At 34.1% G+C, this 8,776-nt stretch overlaps 1 non-coding gene across 1 annotated transcript; it reads right to left on the bottom strand.

Moving 5' to 3' along the window:
- Nucleotides 1–2,373: 2,373 nt before the first annotated feature.
- On the bottom strand, nt 2,374–2,446 carry TRNAC-GCA (transfer RNA cysteine (anticodon GCA)). The gene has a single exon. It is a non-coding gene; the product is annotated as a tRNA-Cys (tRNA).
- Nucleotides 2,447–8,776: the final 6,330 nt, after the last annotated feature.

Here is an 8,776-nt window from a genome sequence, read left to right on the forward strand (position 1 = left end):
GCTTTCATTCCAATCCCAAAGAAAGGCAATGTCAAAGAGTGTTCCAACTATTGCACAGTTGCACTAATCTCAGACACTAGCAAAGTAATGCTCAAAATTCTCCAAGCTAGACATCAACAGTATGTGAACTGAGAACTTTAGATGTTCAAGCTGGATTTAGAAAAGGCAGAGGAACCAGAGATCAAATTGCCAACATCAGGTGGATTATAGAAAAAGCAAGAGAATTCCAGAAAAACATCTACTTTTGCTTTAAAGTCTTTGACTGTGTGAAGTGAAAGTGAAAGTTGCTCAATTGTGTCTGACTCTTTGCAACCCCATGGACTATCCAGTCCATAGAATTCTCCAGGCCAGAATACTGGAGTGGGTAGCCTTTCCCTTCTCCAGGGGATCTTTGCAACCCAGGGATTGAACCGGGGTTTCCCACATTGCAGGTGGGTTGTTGACCAACTGAGCCACAAGAGCAGCTCTTGTGTGGATCACACATACACATTTGACTGTATAGATCACAACAAACTGTGGAAAATTCTTAAAGAGATGGGAATATCAGATCACCCTACCTGCCTCTGGGGAAATCTGTATGCAGGTCAAGAAGAAATAGTCAGAACTAAAATGGAACAATGAACTGGTTCCAAATTGGGAAAGGAGGACATCAAGGCTGTACATTGTCAACTTGCTTATTTAACTCATATGCAGAGAATGACATGCGAAATGCCAGACTGGATGGAGCATAAGCTGCAATAGAGCTTACACGGAGATATATTAATAACCTTAGATATGCAAATGACACCAGCCATATGGCAGAAAAGGAAAGGGTACTAAAAAACCTCTTGATGAAAATGAAAGAGGAAAATGAAAAAGCTGGCTTAAAACTCAACATTGAAAAAACTAAAATCATGGCATCTGGTCCCATCACTTCATGGCAAATAGATGGGGAAACAATGGAAACAGTGACAGATTTTATTTTCTTGGGCTCCAAAATCACTGCAGATGGAGACTGCAGCCATGAAATTAAGATGCTTGTACCTTGGAAGAAAAGGCATTATAAACATAGATGGCATATTAAAAACCAGAGACATGATTTTGCCGGCAAAGGTCTACATAGTCAAAGCTATGGTTTTTCCAGTAGTCTTGTATGGATGTGACAGTTGGACCATAAAGAAAGTTGAACGCTGAAGAATTGATGCTTTTGAACTATGCTGTTGAAGAAGACTCTTGAGGGTCCCTTGGACAGCAAGGAGATCAAATCAGTCAATCTTAAAGGAAATCAGTCCTGAATATTCATTAGAAGGACTGATGTTGAAGCTGAAGTTCCAATAATTTGGCCACCTGATGTGAAGAACTGACTCCTAAGAAAAAACCTTGATGCTGCAAAAGATTGAAGGCAGGAGAAGGGGATGGCAGAGGATAAGATGGTTGAATGGCACCACTGACTCGATGGACATGAGTTTGAGCACACTCTGGGAGTTGGTGATAGACAGGGAAGTTGGTGTCTTGCAGTCCATGTGGTCGCAAGGAGTTGGACACAACTGAGCGACTAAAATGAACTGAGGAGCAGTGTAGTAACAGTGAAGTTGGCTAGAAGTGCTGACATCCTGAATAAAAGCAACTGCACAGTTTCCTAAAAGATTACAAGTGAATGAGACAAACAGAACAGTAAAAATCAAATTATTCCTTTTTTTCCCCCTCTAGAAATTGGAGAATCACAGAAAAATAGAAATCTACTCCATTTCTCCAAACGGAGAAATTGCAGAACTACAGAAAAATGTAGAACCATTCCATTTATTAAAGTGGGTTAGACAGCCAAGGAGCTTGCTTGCACATGGAAGAAAGACCAAAGGTTTGGTTTTCGAATGGTATTTAGATATTCTAATTCAGTAGTAGTGTAAGTGGTCTTGAATTTTAGGGTTTATTTCTTGAGTTTATGCAGTAAGTATAAAAGTAGACTTCTAACTGGATTCATTAGCATGGACATGAAATTTAAAGTAATAAAACTGCATGAGATCATTAAAGAGTACGTGAACCCTTTTACACCACTCAAAGAATTAGACATTACAGAGATGATAAAGATTCTTGCATATTAGAATTTGGAATAGTGAAGTTTTTAGGAATAAAATCTAGGGTATGATCATGTGAATGAGTGGATGACATGAATTAAACATGAGATGAAGACAATATTACAAGAAAACATAGCAAGGAACTGAGAAAACAGGTCTTCAGAATCACTGTCTCTATGGATATTAAGTGAAGTGAAGTCGCTCAGTCATGTCCCACTCTTTGAAATGCCATGAACTGTAGCCTACGAGGTTCCTCCATACATGAAATTTTCCAAGCAAGAGTACTGGAGTGGGTTTCCATTTCCTTCTCTAGGGGATCTTCCCAACCCAGGGATCGAACCTGGGCCTCCTGCATTGCAAGCAGAAGCTTTTACCATCTGAGCCACCAAGGAAGCCCTTTTAAGGAACCGTGGGAGATAATTCTGTAATCTATACTTAAGAGTAATGAAAATATAATATTGCAAAACAAGATTATCTTCTTTCTAATGTGGCTTATCTTATCTTCTTTCTAACATTTCTAACGTTTAATAGCCCACATATATTCCTTGGGTTTTGTTATTAGGGAGATCATTGGTCAATATGCCTTGTCTCATTTATCGATGAAAATTTTCATGTAATTTTATGCTTTTATACATCATAAAGGCCTTCCCTGGTGGCTCAGATGGTAAAGTGTCTGTCTACAATGCGGGAGACCCGGGTTCAATTCCTGGGTTGGGAAGATCCCCTGGAGAAGGAAATGGCAATCCACTCCAGTACTATTGCCCGGAAAATCCCATGAACAGAGGAGCCTGGTAGGCTACAGGCCATGGGGTGGCAAAGATTTGGACACGAAAATAGGTATAAATGGAATAAATATTTACAGATACTTTTTACAAAATATATAAGCCCTTGATATGTTTTCTTAGTGAAAAGAAAGTGAAAGTTGCTCAGTTGTGTCTGACTCTTTGCCATCCCATGGAATATACAACCGATGGAATTTTCCAGGCCAGAATACTGAAGTGAGTAGCCTTTCCCTTCTCCATGGAATCTCCCAACCCAGGGATCAAACCCAGGTCTCCCACATTTCAGGCTGATTCTTTATCAGCTGAGCCACAAGGGAAGCCCAGAATACTGGAGTGGGTAGCCTGTCCCTTCTTCACCAGATCTTCCTGACCCAAGAATTGAACCAGGGCCTTCTGCATTGCAGGTGGATTCTTTACCAACTGAACTATCAAGGAAGACTTTAGTATCAATATTAAATGAATAACATTAAATAATATCATATTTTTCTTAAATTTGACTCATCCTTAACCAAAAAGAAATCTCAATCACCAAAAATATCACAGATATACATACTTAAGATATAATATTTTAACAGTAAATGCACAGGTGTAAGCCTTAATGTTTAAAGTAAATATTAAATGATTTTACCAATAACATTGTATATTATTTACAAATTAATAATATTTTAAAGATCCTACAAAGACTTCTCTGTAGCTCGGATGGTAAAGAATGTGCCTGCAATGAAGAAGGCCCAGGTTTGATCCCAGGATTGGGAAGATCCTCTGGAGAAGGGAATGGCAATCCACTCCAATATTCTTGCCTGGAGAATTCCATGGACAGAGGACTCTGGCAGGCTATAGTCTGTGGGGTTGCAAAGAGTCAGACACAACTAGGTGACTACTACTACTGCTACTACTATTATAACTTCAGTGGTTTTACGTGAGAGAGCAAACTCTACACTTGGTTTCAGTTACATAAATATTTGTTGGCACTGATTTCTAATCATATCATAGACTATTTAATATTTTTAAGTAGAAAAAAGAAATAGACATAAATATTATGTTCTTTTGACATTAAAAATAGGCAAATGAAACTTCTGAAAAGAAAGATCCAAAAATAAAACTCACATTTAAGCAAGATGGCAATTTTTCAAATAACAAACATCTAAATCTGAATAGATTTACATAGATGACAACAAACAAAATCAAACTATAATGGGAAAAAATTAAGGAAATGTTTCTAGTGTCAAAATTGAAAACAAAACTGACAAAATACCATCAAGATTTCCTCTAACATGCAAGGGTGCATCATTCTATTTTGTAGAAACAAACATGGCAAATGGTTGTACAGCTCTACAAATTTACTAAAAACTGCTTAATTGCATCTATCAGATGGGTGAACATTATGGTATGCAAATTACATGCCATAAATGTAATGAATAAATTGGTTTGAATATCCATGTGTTATATATGTACATATATGTAAATATACATATGTGTATTTTATCTGTATCTATGTATGTGCATATATGTGTATACATGTATATATATGCATATAAAAAGCCATCTAACAAGTTGAATGAGTAATCAAAACCATTCAGAATAGTCTTAGTGGAAAGATACCAAAGTGAAAAGACACCAATGTAGATAGTCTATTATTATCAGTTAATGGATCTAACAACAACAAAAACACATGTACACAAACAGAGAATTCATCTATATCATTTATAGTCTACCGGTTCTTCATATAGTATAAAAATAAAATAAATAAAAAATGGTGATTAATTTTAATCACATTTGGTTCTTTGCTATTAAAGCAGAAAAATATAAAGTTCAGGAAGAAATCATAGGATGGGAATGAGAATCATTTCATTTTAACTTTGAAATATGGAGAAATTCCTTTCAGGTAATTATGGTACAGATTATTTTAAAAGTAATGAGACTTCAAACAACAGGAAGGACTTCCCCTAGTGGTCCAGTGGCTAAGAATCTGGCTCCCAATGCAGGAAATACAGGTTCAGTCCCTGCTCCAGGAAGATCCAACATAACATGGGGCAACTAAGACCACCCACCACAGCAACTGAAGCCCTCATGCCCTAGAGCCTATGCTCTGCAACAAGAGAAATCACTGCAATGAGAGGCCCACAAGTTGCAACTAGAGAGTAGCCCCCCTCACTGCAACTGAAGAAAGTCCGTACACAACAAAGAAGATCCATGGCAGCCATAAATAAATTAATATTTTTTTAAACATAAGAAATAAAAGATTCAATGTAGAACATCTTATTCCATTTTGCTTACACTATGTCTCACATGGAATTTATATTTATTTTTCCTAGTGGTTTATACTAAAAATATTGAAATCATTTTTTTAATTTAAATTTTTATTTTTACTTGAAATCATTTTAAACCTATAAACATTTCTCAAGTGTGTATACTTCTAGAAAAAGCAGGTGTTTCTTGAAAATAATAAAGCCAACATTTAGAGTCCTTCAGTTGCATGCACCACCTCCCAATTTCTGAAAATAAGATACTCACCTCATACTTGGTGTCATGAGTTCATAGAGTACTTAAGATTAATAACACCTATGTAAAAATCTAATACTCTAGTTCAATAAAGAACACATAAGAAAAAAGTATAGTCTAATCTTTGTATTTGGCAAAAATTGTAAAAATATCCATGAAATTAACAGTAAGCTAACAATAAAAATAACAAAATTTTAATGAAATGACTGTGATAAAGGATGTCACAGGAAAGGCTGAGCTGATGCTCTATTCTCACTGTAGGGAAAGAAATTACTAAATCACTGAAATATAAAGAATCAAGTAAAAGAGGCAAAGATAAAGGCAAAAAACAAAATTAAGAGGTGTCTGGCAGGTAATTAAAATGTTTATATTTAAGGTTTGAAGTATTTTTTTTAATGTTTTCAGCTTTTTAAAAATGTAATTCGTATCATTTATGTTCTAATTTTCAATAATTTTCTGTCTCATCTAATTAAATAGTCATGATTCTGCATTTTAAAAAGTACTTCCACAAATAGTTTGCCTGCAAAATCCTGATTTTGTGTTGACTACTTCCAACATCTCTTTAAAATATTTTATAGTTTCTTCTATTTGACTCACTGATTCATCACTTGCCCCAGTTCTTCCTTCCATATTCCCTCTTTCACACTGCTTCCAAAATAGTTTTCCAATGTAAAAATCTGATCACAAGAGTTCATGACTCAACCATTTTTTTTTACATGTAAATTTCAAACTATTGAGTAAAATGTGGCCTTTTCATCATGATGTTCTGGTTAAGGTTTTTGGCCCATCTTTTAGTCACGTTGTTTGTTTTCATATTGAATTTTAATGGCATTGAAACATGATAGTATTATCATGTAAGAAACGAATCGCTAGTCTAGGTTCGATACAGGATACAGGATGCTTGGGGCTGGTGCACTGGGATGACCCAGAGAGATGATATGGGGAGGGTTGTGGGACGGGGTTTCAGGGTTGGGAACTTATGTACACCTGTGGTGGATTCATGTCAATGTATGGCAAAACCAATACAGTATTGTAAAGTAAAAGAATAAAATTATAAATTTTCAAAAAAAAGAGTTATTTGAAGTTTTTTTAATTATAGATCTTTATCAGATACATGTTTTGAAAATAGTTTGTCCCAGTATGTGACTTGTATACTCATTCTCTTGACATTATATTTCACAGTTCAGAGGGTTGTTGTTGCTGTTGTTAATTTTAAAAAAGTACAATGTGTGTGTGTGCTTAGTCACTCAGTGTATCCAACTCTACAATTTACCAGTTACTTTTTTTGAGAGGTTTTGTTTTTGTTTTATCTATAAAGGCATCATATCCAAGGTCATCTAAGTTTTCTCCTATGTTTTCTTCTCCAAAGTTATCTTCTCTGAGTTTTATAGTCCTGTGTTTTACATTTAGGTTGCTAATGCATTTTGTGTTAGTATTTGTGAAGAGTGAAAGACCTCTGTCTAGATTCATATTTTTGCATGTGAATGTCCAATTGTCCATTGATTTGCATTTTAAGGATGAACAATTTCAATATTCCCATATATTTGGTTTATTTTATCAGTATATTCCACAGTGTGCACTTTTTTCTTGTGAAGAATGATGTTATCTTTATACTATTCATCCTTGTCAATATTCAAATAGTAAATATAAAAATAGATCAAGACAAATACCAGAATATGAGAATATAAAAATTGGATGAAACTTTTCATCCCTGAAAAAAAGTACATTTTTAAAGAAGCTGATAGTAAATATTTGAGTTCTCTTCCTATGACTTGTGCATTGGTAAAAGTTGTAGTGAAAATTGTCAAATGACTTTCATTTTCTCTTTCTTGTTAAAAGCTTTCTGTGTGGAAAGTTGTCCTACACTGTGTCAAAAGAATAAGCTGTCAGATTGCTAATGTTTAATACATTGTGAGAACAACTGCCATGTACTATACAAACTGACCTTTTCAGGACTCCAGATTTGATTGGATGGACATTTCTCTCCTATTTAAAAACTCAAACCCCTGCTGGAAAGAGCTAGAATGACCATCTGTTGAAATTCAAAATACTAAAAAGGTTAAAGTACACAACCAAGTGCTTTATAAAATATTTCATAATTAAAATTTTCCACTTTGTTTCGTGTCATAAATAATGAGAAACTGAAATGGTGATGTGAATTTAGCTTTCATTATTTAGAAAATAAAATGTAAAGTAAGAATGCAGTACTATTAGCTGTTATATTGAAGGTCTTAAAAAAAGGTATTTTAGTTTTGCTGAGGTATCAGGGATTAGTCTAAAACACAGTCACCTTAGCACAAATGAATGTTTCATTTTAGTTCAAAATGTCATTTCGGAAAATAATAAAAAGTGTTAATGTTTGCAGTGCATTAAATCCTAAAGGTTTAAGTCATCTACTCATCAATGTTGGCATGTATACTTATTATCTAATTTATAATATCTCAGACATTTACAGTAGGATAAATTAAAGCACAACAGCTGGAATAGCAGAAATCATAAATAATTAGATGTATCTTTTAAATGCTAAGATTCATTTTTTTATGGATCTATGACTTAGTTTGGGCTGCCTTAACAAAGGACCATAGACCTGGTGGTTTATAAACAACAGAGGCTGCAAGGTCCCAGATAAGCATGAGAGCACCATTAGGCTCTGGAGAAAGCCCTCTTTGAGCTCCCTTCCGTGTTGACAACATATCTTTGTTTCTTCACATGTCAGAAAGATATAAGATTGCTCAGTGTCCTCTTCTTTCAAAGGCACTAATATCATTCATAACAGCTCGACTTTATAACATAATTACCTCCCAAAGACTCTCCCTCTTAATACTCCTAATACCATCACAATGGGTATTAGATTTCAATATAAATGTTAGGGGATAGATATTCTGTCCAAATCAAATTATATAATCTAGTATATGATGCAAATATGATTTCTGTATACAATAATTACAATAACTGTATGTATTTAACAGGACTATGATTAGTATAGATTATTGATAGAACTTGAAGACTAATTTATTTCTATTGAATAAGTACAATTAAAATAAATGTTCAATAATTTGGTAATGACAAATGTTATTTGCTGAAAAATACAGAAAACTAAGCAATACTGATGTATATTTTGTTTAGCAAAAATTGAAAAGTTTTAGAAATATTGATTTTAATTAAAATGGCATCCAATTAATTATGAATTGAAGTTATTGAAATTATTCTTACAGAGTCATGCTGAATTGTTTTACCTCACCCAATATAAATCATAATTTAATTAAATATTTATTTAAATTTCAATTTTTGATATTAAAGATGAGACAATACAGAAAAGATAGACTTTTAAACAAAAACACTTTATAAAACAAATAAATCTGCTAACTTAAATATTTATATAAATATAGTTCATTAGAGTTATTAGAGATATAGATGGAAAGAAAGTTTCCAGGAAGC

The sequence above is a fragment of the Capricornis sumatraensis genome, chromosome 18 (assembly GCF_032405125.1).
Source record: "Capricornis sumatraensis isolate serow.1 chromosome 18, serow.2, whole genome shotgun sequence".
In the NCBI taxonomy this organism is placed as follows: domain Eukaryota; kingdom Metazoa; phylum Chordata; class Mammalia; order Artiodactyla; family Bovidae; genus Capricornis; species Capricornis sumatraensis.